A 12098-nucleotide genomic window follows, 5' to 3' on the forward strand; every position below is an offset into this window, starting at 1 on the left:
CCCTAGCAAGACAGCCGCCATGGCGTTTACTCGGCGGCCCTTCACCAGCTACCCTCTCCATGTTGCCGGAACCCCGCTTCAATTTGTGACGCACTGCAAGTACCTTGGCGTGATTATTGACAGACAGCTCTCCTGGTCTAAGCACATAAAGAACCTCTCCGTCAAGACGAGCAGATCAGTGAACGTCCTACGCCGCATCTCCGGAGCGTCTTGGGGCCCCACCTGTCGCGATCTTCGCCAAATTCACAGCTCCCTCGTGCTCGGCCTCCTGCGGTACAGCATCCCAGTGCTGCACGGCCTGCGGACGACTCACGAGCGCGAACTCCTGAACATTCAGTCTCGCAGTCTTCGCGCATGCCTGGGCTTACCCAAGACAACGGAAACTTATTCGGTACTTGCAGAGGCCAGGGAACCACTTGTTACCACCCTGCGAGATAGAGAGACCCTCCGCATTTACACGCGGCTAATGACTCGGCACCCTTTCCACTACCTCAGGACCATTGACCACGACAGCCCCGCGTCTGCCTTTGGTAGCGCAGTGCGCCGTCTGAAGGGTGTTGTCCCACCTCCCACATCTCACGTATCGTATGCTACCCCAACATGGGCTCTCGACCAACCTCCCATATGCACATTTATCCATGGCCTCGGGAAAAAAAGCGACACGCCAGCGCCTGTAGCACATCAACTTGCCCTGGAACACCTATCCTCGCTGCACCACGGAAGGCAGACCGTCTATACTGATGGGTCTGTGATACCTGGTGGAGCAGCTGCAGCCTTTTATGTGCCCCACGAAGATTTTGAGAGAGCGTCCAAGCTCCCCAACGAGACGTCCTCCACGGAAGCAGAGCTATTCGCAATCAATATGGCCCTTCAGCACATCTCGTCCTCCCCACCTGCAGAGTGGACGATCCTCACCGACAGCAAGCCAGCCCTGGAGATCCTGGGTTCTCACGCCACCAAAATCATCAGCGACCTCCAAACGGCTATCATCGCCGCATGCGACTCTCTTTGCGCCTCTGGCCACGGTGTGCGGCTACAGTGGGTTCCCAGCCACATAGGCCTCAGTGGGAACTCCCGAGCGGACGCCGCCGCGAGGCGTGCCCACCAAGACGTCGGCCCGCCAGCTAGTATGCCGCTCACATCGTCCGCCTGCCTTATAAAGATCCGCGAGTGGTGTGCCTCCGAAATGCGTCGCTCTGTCGAAGACGCTGTACGCTCCAATGCGTATATCCAGTCCATTGACCCGACAATGCAATTCGCTCCATACCAGCAGCTCGTCCGCGCAGAAGAAACGCTGCTGCATCGGCTCCGGCTCAACGTCGCATATACACCGCAATACCTGTGCAGGGTCGGAAAGCGTCGCTCAGCCAGCTGCGCTACCTGTGGCGCAGTAGCAGACGTTGAGCACCTCCTACTAATCTGCTCGGAGTACTCTGCAGCCCGCGCTGTCCTCGCCAATCGCCTCCAACGCCTGGGACACGGCTCGCTCTCTCTGGCCGTGCTTCTCGGCCCCGTCGCACGCCAACAACAGGGAGCCGTTACAAGGGCTCTCCTGCAATACCTACAGGACACCCAACTGAGTGTTACGTTGTGAACTGAGAACCGCGGCCCTGGGCACTCGCCCCCACTGCAAAGAAACCGGCCGTTTTTTTTTTTTTTTTTTCTTCCTTTTTTTTTTGCTCCACCAGGGCGTAGCAAGCCGACATAGGTCTGGCTGACCTCTCCCTGCGTGGACGCCACCTCCTCTTTATTAAACCTATATACCCCCCCCCCCTGAATTATTTAAGCTGGCCTTGGATGTAGCACCTGGGAAAAAGCCTCACAGCAACCGAAAGAGGACAAGGAGAAAACATGTGTGCAAGGTGCCTCTGCCAGGGTAGATTATTTTCCATTCTTTTATAGAGGATCTTATCCGAATCACAGAAAACATCCCGTTACCTTGATGCGTCAATAAGATCAGTGAACTTGCCGCAAAACCCGGTTGAATTCTAGAAGAATGTCATGGACAAATTTCATTCCCCTTGTAGACGAGGAGGAGAAATCCGATAGGGGAGAGAAGGAGAAGGAAAAGAAAACCATTCTTTGGAATCTTCTGGGAGGGAACTGGCCTAGAGGACTACGTTCCCGTTATTTCCCCTTGGGGATACCACATGTTTTATTTCTGTCTGGCGTCCCCAACGAAGCCACGGCCGGATAAGAACACTCCGTGCAAAGTCGAAGTTGCTGTGGGGTCCAACTGATATCCTGTTTTACTAGGTCGTAAAAGAGAGACCACGGTAAGTGCAATATGACTCAACATGTGGTGTATTGTGTGTAAGTGTGTGTACGGAACAAACACTTCCAAGAGCCTGCCATATATTGTAGCGCCTGTGCACAGATAGGACAACAATCCATTTTATGAGGGCGGTCTCGCGCCAGTGTATTCGCTAAACGCCTACAGGGATCCTTGGTACTTTGTATAGATGCGCCATATTATTGCTTTGCATCATCCCGTTTCCTTTTTCCTATGTCGCATGGCTTGCACAGATTACGCAACAAATCCACGTAACGAGCGGCCGAGTGAGCCCATGCGGCAGTTCCAGCTACGCCCCTCACCGTCATACCATAACCATTCCCATGTGCATGAGCTCTCAATGCGCATACTTCCTGGTGTTGTGAAGCGGTCGAAATACAAATGCCTGTGCACGGAGAGTGACAGTGTTCCGCGTAGAAGATCTGCACTTTTTCTTTCGACGGATCGGGGCACACACCAAAAAATCGACGCATTTTCACGGATTTCGTCGAGCAACTGCACGGTACAGAGCTGCGTCAACAGTACTTACAGGACAGCACCGTTGCTATACCTAGAACGGGTACATGGCGCTAATCCAAACTTTGTTTGACGACAGTATCGTTTCCATGAACTTGTGGCCACTGACATCACTGGATTTGTTGAGGAAACCTTTACTAACACCGCCTACTACTAACAGTTCCTACACAGGTTATTACAATATATAATTTGTAAACACTACTGGAGACCCTCCACCGTCCTTTACCCCTCTCCTAAGGACTTATTGGAAATGTCATGTACTGAATGGCTGAAAGCTACACGTGTCTGCAAGAAGGTGAACAGGATGTAGAGCGCGATGGTTGACTTGAAACTAGAGCTCTCTATTAAACGTTTAAACGTCGAAACGTTTAACCGTTTTCTTAAAACACGTTTAAACGTGTTCTGTTAGATATACGTTCAACAGCACGTATACGTATGTGAACGTTTTCCCAGGATACGTTTAATCGTTTTCTTTTACATAAAAGGTCTCACGGTACGAATACGTACGTAAACGTTTCTTCAGGAAACGTTCCCTTTTCTTGTTTTGTTTTTTTGGTTACTATAAGCGATAGATTACATGTGCGTGGGCGCATTTTATTACGTTTCTTGGTGGTTAATAGAGCGTTGCCACGACCCCGTTCGCAGCGTACACCGAACTCCGCTCCGCTCATGGCATTGGAATCGCTACACTCCAAAAACTGAGCTTTATCTCATCGACATCGTCCGGCAGAATTACAATTATGGGTGTTATCCTTTTCTCCATCCCAATTTGTTCATAACGGGAGGTGTACGGCTCTTTGTGGGAATTCGCGTGCATGATGCCACAAAAGTCGTGCACATCCCTTTTTTCCCTCTCTGGCGCAAGAATGATATCTTTGGGGACAGTGATTGGTTCTTAAAGCATAATTGGCAAATGTTCTTGTTTTAGAGTGCAATAGTGGCAACCAGTAGGAAAGAGCAGGTTACATACTTCAGGCTAAAGTAGTCGCTCAAAGTCACACTCTTCCGCGTTAGTCTTTTCACCAAAATACTACTCGCGTAAAGAAGATAAATACGGAATTCTTAGTATAAACTACCCAAAAGACGACGAGCTCGACATGTTTCAAACTGTATTAAAACACGTCGGTTCATAATAAAATGTACGACGTAAATGAACACAAATGAGGGTTGCTTAAAAGTCAAATATGAACTGAAGTAATAAGCTAAAGACAGTGAGAAACTGGCGTATTTGGTAATTGCTGATGGGAACCATGGACACGCCAGGCATAACGGTGACAACTTCTGTCTCTGTCCCCGTAATGCCTGGCGCGTTCATGTTTCCCATTAATAAAGATAAGAATTAAGTTGCCTAAATAACTATGATTTCAGGGAAAAAAATCCAAAGGGAAAAAAGATCCATAGGGAAAGAAGATCCACTGGTGGATCTTCTTTCCCTATGGATCTTTTTGCCGCATGGATCTTCTTTCTCGCTTGGATCTTCTTTCCTTATGGATGTTTCTTCCGTATGGATCTTTATTCCCTCTGTCGCGTGACCACGTTGGAACTTCTTTGTGTTGTACAGTTGCAGTTCGCATTGCGACATGGCTCCTTGCGACGTACATGTTTTCCTCCTAAGAAGTAATGTAGTACCTATCCACGGCATGGTTTGCATTCGCCCCTGTCTCCAGCCAACCCAGCGAATCAGCTACGAGCTCTTCAAGCCCTCATCACATTTTTAACAGCAACAGGGCTCCTGCGTGAGCTCTGAACATTCATCATCATTCACCATTCCCCCTCAAGCAACGGGATGGGTTGCCGCCTCAGCACGAAACATCCCACTACATCGTCGTCACCGAGTAGGGTTCTTCGTTTTCGGGTTTTATGATTTTTCAAATTATTGAAAGAAAAATCGTGTGCTATTTACTTACTTATTTGCTTACTTACTTGCTATGCGTTTCGAAAAGCGTTGCGTTTCGTATGAACAAGACGTTTAAACGCTTCTCCTTGACATACGTTCAACAGCTTCATTTTAACAAAATGCTTAAACGTTTCGCATTAAACAAAACGCTTAAACGTTTCATAAGGAAACGTTTCCCAGACTATACGTGAATCTACACGGCGTATAAAACATTTAGACTGAAATGTTTTAAACGAAAATCGGAAAAACGTGTTAGATCCCGAGCCCTACTTGAAACATGTTGAAGCAACGAGAAAACGACGGACACGGACGGCGTCCGTCTGTTTCGTGTTGCCTCGTGTCTGTTTCGTGTTGGGTCTGAACATTGGACGATGTGAAGAGGGTCATGGGAATAACGACACAACGCTAACAACGAACATCGAACGCCGTTTTGAGCTGTGCCTCAGTGTTTAATGGAAAGAAAGTGACCTACAACGTTAATCTTTTATTTACAGCAATACATTGTCACTAGATTGTGTTATGTTGTTAAACACATTAGAAGAAATAAGGAAGAACAGTTGCTGCCGATAGTGGCATCCAAATACTAATGCCAAGCAAACACGTCCAAATAATGATATTTCAAAAAGCACGGAACAAGCAGCTTTTCTTTCCCCTTGCCAAGGTTATTATGGCGATGCTCTGCAATTAACGGTGCTCTTTTGCGCGGAAATCAATAGTCTAATGGTGTTACCCTGGATAACTTTAGTATGTTTGGTTGCACTTAACTGAACCCAATATCTTTTGTCTCAATGGAGTCATTATCCGTGCGTGTTGGTCAGTTGCATTCAGTTGCATCGATACATGCAGCTAAAAATAACTTCTGTTGCCTCCTCCGCTTTGCTCGTGAAGTACATACACTCACGTAGTCAGAATATCGCTTTTCTGATGCTTAGATTTCGAAATCTCTCGACAACAGAAACTCGAGAGGTATGTACATAACGATGAATAAGAATAAACCGAATGGAAGAACGAACACGGAGTAATTACTAAATGAAAAAAAAAATAGAATGTACGAACTACAGAACATAGGTTCGCAGGAGTAAAGCTTCACGAATGGCTCAGCAGCGAATATCAAAACCAAGATGTGTGACTCATGCTGTCATTAGTTTTAAAAAAAAGCCCCGTAACAGTCTTGACGACATTACGACACGTTTATATTGCTTCCTGTGCAGTGCTGCCGGATGTAATGATAGCGCTAATGGACCTGCCTGTGCAATGCTGTTTGCGTTCAATAAGACGAGCTCGCCAATCAGAGAGCGCACTGAAATCTCTAACGTATCATGCAATAAAAGGAGACAGACATAAACAGCCCATAAAACGTGCCCTGTTATACGCACATAACTAGAGGGCAGACAAATAGTTACAGCAAATTCAGCAAATATCACTGCAACTGTTTGGGTTGAGTGGTACAGCAACCACGTGGACACATTGCGCTCTTCTTGGCTGTCGTCAGTGTTTGTTACTAGCTACGGAGCTCTGTCTGGACGATCCTCTCGTACGCTCTGTTTCCCGCAAAGCACACCGTCCTGCAACCTGTCAAGCCAACGCATCCCGCCCATCGCGGTGTCGTTGCTGGGGTAACTTCGCCAATATCCTGGCGGTTACCGTGGTACAGGTAACATCCCAATGAAGACTACTGAGGGATGCTCGCATGTTGTCTTGCCTGTGGTGGGTAGTTCCTCTTGGACCACCCAAAACACAGCGCAAGAGGGACTGCACACCCTCCCTCTCCTGTACCACCATCACCTCTCTCCTCCCTCTTTCACCGTTCCTTCTTCTTCCTCCTTGGGTTCACCGAGGAGCCGCCACCCCCGAGCAGGCTGATCGCATCTTCCCCCAACATTATCACCATCTCCCCCCATCGCGATACAGCGTTATCGGCGATGTGTGCCGTCAAGCCACACTACGCGTCCCTCGGAACCACATGTACGACCTAGTTACCTGCTGTTTACGCTGTAAATGTGGGGATCATTGGGCTTGGTGGAACAGGAACTGTGCCCACATCTTACGTTCTGTGTACCGATGTTCCTTCTAGTGCTGCCAAACACACTTGCGTGCTCCTTACCGCTGTCAAGCTGCTAGTGATTAGATGACGATCTGTAAGGCTCCGTGCGCTAGTGTTTCGAGGAGGCGACGACAGCGCCCCAAGCCACCCAAGTGGCGAGGAGTGGCGAAACGGCACTGAAGGCGAATCCGCCCTCTCCTTCCTGCCGTATGCAGCTGCTGTTGATTTTCTTCGACTTTTACAATGACCAGTACGTTTCGGGTACCCCAAATCTGCATGGCTCATATTGCTGCGTCTTGGCAGCTCCGAGAACCGAGGGAAGTGTGAGGTTTTATCGTTTCCCTGCCCGGCTGTACAGACGCGGCCGCAGGCAACGCTGGATACACGTTATTTGGCGCGACAACGAAGTACGATCTATCCTGCAAATTCTACTCACGTGATACATGCGTCCTGTTTTACAGTGAATGTGAACGTCTTCATTTCTGCAATCTGCATATCATTTATTTTACTACGTTGTATAAAAAGCATCGAGGTAAAACTTCTGTACACACGTCATCTGCTGTGCATAATGTTTGCACACCAGTTTCATCGTATAGCAGGAGATAACTGGTGTTGAAAATAATAAGGCTTCTCTTAGTCTTCCCTTGTTTTCGAAATTGGGATTGATCCCCGCCACTGTTGCAAATCGGTGACAGACGCAAATTCGTGCCGATTGAGGAATATCGCCAGTGCCGCACCGTGTTTACATTTGCCGGCCGCTCCCGCTTTACACTCGCAGTGTCCCTTCATGGGTTTGTGGTTTTCGGCATTTACTTTCATATAAATTCAGGGTGTGTTTATCGACACTTATATGGTTTATTAAAAATCGGATTCTTTCTGTAGCCATGTTCCGTCGGGGCGGACGGGATGTCCGAATGCGGGATGTCGATTTAATTGCACGCGAAGCAATGCCTATTTTGTGAGTGAGTGAAACAACCAACAAGCAAAAGTGAAATACTAAATGAACAACGCCGTTTATCGTCAGTAGAAAACAGGCAAACAAGGAAAACCTATCTTTTGTTGTAGTAAATGCGAGCGTATATCACTATACTCACATCCGCATAGCGGTCCGCTTTTTCGGAATATGCCGAATTTAATAATAATAATAATAATAATTCGGGAAGTGTTTTTCGACATTTTTCGGAAAATGTCGAAAACCACAAAACCTACGTCTGAGATGTACATGAAGCTGACACGGGATGACCAGTTGAGAAAAGACATGTTGCTATCACCGCACTGTCTCCTACCCGGTGTTTGAGGACTCCACTCCATCTTCCACTTCAGAAACGTGTCCGGACTCATAAAGCCTTCCTTGGTCTACAGTTCTACAGTTGTACGTCAAAAAAAGAAAAAAAACTGCTTGTTTAGGAAGGCGCAAGCCGCATCTGAGCTTGATGCTAGCTGCTGCGTTCGCCATTGCGCAACACACGACAGTAGCCAGCGCTCAGTCCAGTCATACCGATTTTCTGTACAAGTGGCGCGCGTGTCAAATTTTCGCCGCGCCCTCTGGTTAGCGAATCTATAGAGCCTCTCTGGAACTGAAGGGGAGTCACCGTGATCGATGTTAAAAAACATCGACCACAGTCGCCACCACGGCTCCCGTGGCTTACTGGCTGCGATGATGGCGTGGAAGGAGTGACCTACGACTGGGAGGTGACCCGGGTTCGAATCCGGGTGCCAGCTGCGCTGTCTGGGCGTTTTTCCTGGGTTTGCCTCAAACGCTTTAAGATAAATGCCAGTACAGTTCGCTGTGAAGTCGGCCCAGGACGCACAATCCCCCCCGCGCAACATGCCGCCATATCGGCAGGCAGATCGCTCGGAAATAGCACGCCATCACCATCACAGTCGCCACGCACCGAACCATAAAACGATGGAACAGTAAACAATTTCAAGATGTCACACCTTTAAAAATCTGCCTGCATTGTGGGTCATTGAGCGAAACGCGTAACGTTATAGGGCCATCATTGGTAGCAAGCCTTTTGTAACGTGGTCGATGTCACGTGGTCTTATAAAGTCACGGACGGACCTAAACGGTGGTTGGCCGTGTAAAGCTTCCGCTTTAAAATAAAACGCACCGCTGCTGTTTACTATGAACGCTGTACTCGAAGATGTCAGCTGTACCCAAGTGCTCAGGTAAGCCGAACGAGGTCCCGGTTCCAGCGGGCTGTATGTACGAATATAGCTGTCAGATGCTCATCAACTTTTGGAGAAATCAATATTTTTGCCAATATTTATGAAAACGTATATCGTTTGACATTATTTAGTGTGAGCAACATTGAGCGCGAGTTAAAGGTGGTGTCCGGACAAAAGACGCAGGTGAACCGAAGGTGCGATCGGAAATGTGGGTGCCTGAAATACATGTAACCGGAATATTTAGTTTTGAAACAGTCGGAAACATTAGAAAATGAATTTAATCGGCTTTTGCAGAAGACTGCGAGCTCCAGGCTGAATTCAGGCAACAGTGTGCGGATCGACGTCACTGGAGTCTGTTATGAAGGCAGGCTGTCCGTCACAAAATGCGGTCTCCCGACTCGCAATCTGCTGCCGAACAGTCGCTAGAAACATCTGCGTTCATGCTTTCGGTAGTATATCGGATCGCAACAAGCCTGGCGACGCGGCCAGCTGAACGACTGTGAATATCGCTGACAACGCCAATTACGTCACCGGAAGAGGCGAAGCAGGCAAGGGCTGTTTCAAGAGTAAGCTGGCATTTGGTTTCGAATTCGATGTTTTTGATGTCTTATGAAAAAACACGAACGAATTTTGCAAAACTTTTTGTGGGTTTCCTTCTTGGAAGGTATCTTAGAGTGGGTATCACATTAACTTTATAATTCCAGAATCCTCGCGAGCTCTTTGCTATAGTTTTTGTTCAGACCGGCTGTTGTTTGAACACAAGAATGGTGGAACATTATCGCAACATAAATTGGTCTGTTTGCAGACACCTTCCCGTTTGAAACGAGAAAACCTGAGAGTCTGAGACAGGAAGCAAAAGGAACACAACAAAACACGTTCTGTTCGTTTGCGATGTACCAGCCCAGCTGCACTACTGCACCCTAGCACTGCATTGTTGTGCTGACCTTCACTCCAGAATTGAATTGGACCAAAACGTTGCTCCTCTTCAGCAACAAGTGGAGAACAGCATTAGGGGGTAATTGTGTAAGCATTCCTTCTGTGTACCAGCTTCCTTTCTTTCTTTTTTTGCCAACATCATCGTTCTACGTTGAGGGTTCTTGCTGTAAAGTGAACTGCTCTTGATGTGTTCGAGAATGTGTGGTGGTTTCTAATGCGTTCCTCAACGTTTCGTTTTCATCACCACGAGCGCTTTCCTTGCGCACATGCAGTACGATGTGGTCACTTTGGAGGGAGATCGGCCTCCCTTCAGGTAAACCAGAAGGACGACTACACAAACGTGTCTGATGTGAAATTTTGGCGAAAATATCTCGGACATTGGAGTGGCAGGTGAGTATTTGCTTATATCGCCGTGGCATAAGGTTGTGCAAATATTCGCATTTTTCGAACACCCAAGCGAATCATTGTGTGCTCGTTACAAATTTTGAATCGAATGTGGAATTGTATTCTGCAACTCTCGCCCTCGCAGTATGTCAAAATTGATTGGTTCCTGGCCAAATCCAGACCACCAGCGCTCTGTCCTAAAAGCACTTCTAACGTTTTTGGACACAGTAGGACTTAGGTGTAGGACTTAGGACTAGTAGGCGACGCATTATATCATTTCACCACATTTCCCTCTTTCACCCTCCCCTCCTCTCCCTCCCCTGGGTGCACCAGTCATTATATATGTCCGTTATGCACGTTTCTGTACACGTTGTTAAACACGCTTTGAAGCATTTGTATAACCAGTGTATATCCAAAACGAATTTACCAGGAAGGAATTAAGTGTGCTTTGTGGGGTGAATTACAGCACTGTATGCTGCACCTCCCAGTTGTTGTTGTCGCTGTTTTTCTTCTTTAACTGGTCATTTCCTGTAGAGAGGAAACCGAACCTTGTAACGCGACGTATCGTCGAAGAAAAACAATAGAGGATTTTAAAAAGAGGCGCGCGCCACCAAGCGCGCAGTGCAAAGCAGCATGGGAACTTTGAGGGACACTGCTTTGTCGTCTACTTCGGTTATGGTTTACCCCGGCCGCTGCTGCAGCGCTCACCGGGAATGTTGTTGTTGTTCTTCTACCTCCGCCTCTGGCCGTCTCGTAATAGACCTTGTATCGCCAACTGTAGGATGGGACAAGCGTTAGCTTGCCCACATCACGCTTCAAAAACAGACCACAAAACAGCAACTGCCTGAGATCCCTCAGAAGCCTTCATTCCTTTGTCCCATCCTTGTCCCAGAAGCCTTGTCCCATCCTACAGTTGGCGATACAAAGCCTTCATTCGAAGTTGGCGATACAAGCCTTCATTCCTACAGTCATCCTACAGTTGGCAATACAAAGCCTTCATTGGGATCGCAAGCGCCGCCTGTGGCGCGCAAGGGCTCACGGGAACTTATAGTGCTTGAAAGCATTACGAGACGGTCAGAGGCGGAGGTAAAGGAAGAATAACAGGGTAAACTATGACCGAAGCAGACGACAGGGCAGTGTCCCTCAAAGTTCCCATGCTGCTTTGCGCCGTGCGCTAGGTGGCACGCGCATCTTTTTAAAATCGTCTATGATGTTAGACGCTCTAAGTTCCCATGAGCCCTTGCGTGCGACAGGTGGCGCTTGCTTTTCTAAAAAGAAAACACATACAACACAAGGAGAAGCCGGGGTATCCGGATCGGAGTCAGGGGTTTTCGATGTGCGTCTGACTGTAAGCTAGGAGTGGATCAACAGTAAGTCACGAGGGAACGGGTTGTAGACGAAAAGAAGCCATACTGAGGCTGGCACAGAAACACATAAAACACAAGGAGAAACCGGGGTATTAGGCACGGGGACAGGGGTCTCCCAAGTGCATCTGACTGGAATTTCTGAAAGCCGGCAGTGGAGCAACAGTAAGTCACATGGGAACGGGTCGCAGACGAAAAGCAGCCATACTGAGGTTGGCACACCCGGAAAGAGGCACGGACAGACACAACACAAATTTCAAGCACAGCAAGGGGCAGGTGAAATCACTGTCATCAGTGTCGGAGAGACTATCTCAATAGAGACATACTAATGGACTGTCGCGTGTATGGTGGCGCATGCTAAATATCATCTACCAGACAGCGAGAACGGTGCCCTGGACGATATGATGCTCCCCAGAGGGGCGCTCTCCGAAACACTCCGGAGAACTCGGCATCCAGGACGATTCCTTCGAGAAGAGGGGACAAGTATGGAGA

At 48.1% G+C, this 12098-nt stretch overlaps 1 protein-coding gene and 1 long non-coding RNA gene across 3 annotated transcripts in view; one reads left to right on the forward strand and one right to left on the reverse strand.

Moving 5' to 3' along the window:
• The window catches only part of LOC135399891 (neuropeptide CCHamide-1 receptor-like), a 213599-nt gene that overhangs the window by 167572 nt on the left and 33929 nt on the right, over positions 1-12098 (reverse strand). The gene's annotated exons all lie outside the window — the stretch shown is intronic.
• On the forward strand, positions 2091-3010 carry LOC135399890 (uncharacterized). Its single transcript, XR_010424443.1, has 2 exons — positions 2091-2276; positions 2527-3010. It is a non-coding gene; the product is annotated as an uncharacterized LOC135399890 (long non-coding RNA).

Source organism: Ornithodoros turicata, chromosome 7 (assembly GCF_037126465.1).
Source record: "Ornithodoros turicata isolate Travis chromosome 7, ASM3712646v1, whole genome shotgun sequence".
NCBI classification, from domain to species: domain Eukaryota; kingdom Metazoa; phylum Arthropoda; class Arachnida; order Ixodida; family Argasidae; genus Ornithodoros; species Ornithodoros turicata.